The sequence below is a fragment of the Brassica oleracea genome, chromosome C7, assembly GCF_000695525.1.
Source record: "Brassica oleracea var. oleracea cultivar TO1000 chromosome C7, BOL, whole genome shotgun sequence".
In the NCBI taxonomy this organism is placed as follows: domain Eukaryota; kingdom Viridiplantae; phylum Streptophyta; class Magnoliopsida; order Brassicales; family Brassicaceae; genus Brassica; species Brassica oleracea.
This window is the reverse complement of record NC_027754.1, coordinates 16848034-16849552: the sequence shown is the minus strand read 5'-3', so window position 1 is coordinate 16849552 and position 1519 is coordinate 16848034. Positions and strand designations below refer to the sequence as shown.

General features: G+C 38.7%; 1 long non-coding RNA gene across 1 annotated transcript; it reads left to right on the top strand.

Moving 5' to 3' along the window:
* Window positions 1-623: 623 nt before the first annotated feature.
* On the top strand, window positions 624-1126 carry LOC106305713. Its single transcript, XR_001263041.1, has 3 exons — window positions 624-659; window positions 879-971; window positions 1066-1126. It is a non-coding gene; the product is annotated as an uncharacterized LOC106305713 (long non-coding RNA).
* The last annotated feature ends 393 nt before the right edge of the window (window positions 1127-1519 follow it).

Below are 1519 nucleotides of genomic sequence, written 5' to 3'. Positions count from 1 at the left end.
CGGTTTTTCTCAGGAGAATGAACCAGAGAGACATGGATTGGGTGAGTATCCAGTTCGCATCGGTGTAGAAGATTGTTATTATTACCTGAAAAACGGTTTTTGTGGCTATGGACTAAGTTGCAGATTCAACCATCCACCTGTGAGTGAGAACACAAAGAAAGAGTACTTACTGTGTCTAGATTCAAGATTTTCTCATGGTTTATATTCTTTGATACATCGAAATCAGATGAGACATGGCATGGTGCAACCGAGTCCCTATCCAGGTGCAGGAGATTGTAGACAATATCTACAAAGTGGACAGTGTAGCTACGGACCTAAGTGCCGATTCAACCATCCTCCTTCACCGGTGAGTGAGATGAGAACACAAACAAAGAGTATACAATATAGCTATGGACCTAAGTTTCAAGATTTCCTCATGGTTTATTGTCTTTGAAACCCCTTCCTCAGAGAGATCTAGGCGCAATAGATTGTAGACAATATCTACAAACTGGGCAGTGTAGCTATGGGCCTAAGTGCCGATACAACCATCCTCCTTCACCGGTGAGAAAGAAAGCAAATTACGTTACTTTCTGTCTAAGTAAAAGTTTCAGTCTCCTTAATGAAAAAAAAACATCTTTAAATAGGTGCTTTCACAGTGGGTTAGCCGTCAGATTTGTAAGGTACAGTTCTCAAAATTGATTAATTATGATTAGTAAAAGTAACACAACTTAGCCTAGTTTTGTAAGAGAAAACGAGAATTAAGCTCATTGTCCATATAGAGTTAGTAACACTTTCATTTAAGAGGTGACAAGAATCTACAATAGATTCATGTTATCTGGTTTAGCACCGCTCCCCTGGTTACTTGTGGTGTAAGCAACTTCCTTTTCTACGTGTTACAGTTTTTTCAGAAAGGAAACTGTAAGTACGGCTCAGGTTGTAAATTTACTCATTCAATGAGTGGGGATGGTGCAGAAGCAGAACCTATGCGTCAGGTTGTGTGTTACTATTATATTATTCTTATCAGCCAAACTTTCAATTTTATTCTCACCATGTCATTTAACGTTTTATTTTAATTTTGGTACTCAGGATACAACTTGGGGTAAGAAAAGACACGCAGCCAAGTCAAGCTCTAGGCCATGGAAGAGGGTAACTAAGCTAAATCTTTACATTTGTTTGTTGTTTTATGTTAATTCTCAGACGAGAGTTATTGTAAGTAAATGAAACAGAGAATATGAGATGAGCACCTTACTCTGTTTTTGACTTAATTCACAGGAGAGGCAAGCTCATGATCTGGAGGAACATAAACAGAAGAAGAGGAAGGTGGAAAATTTGAGAATTGATCCCAATGCTCAATCCGGTGAAGGAGGGAGTCAAACGGAACAGAGATTGGAGGTAAAGAAACAAGACCTGACCAATACAATACCATGTTCTTATTTTGGTTATAACTGATCCTGAGTCCTTGAATAAGTTGATTTGTTTGCCTTCAAACTAGATTCCAGAGAACTTCAACGTTAACGCTCAAGAACAGGCAGATATGGAG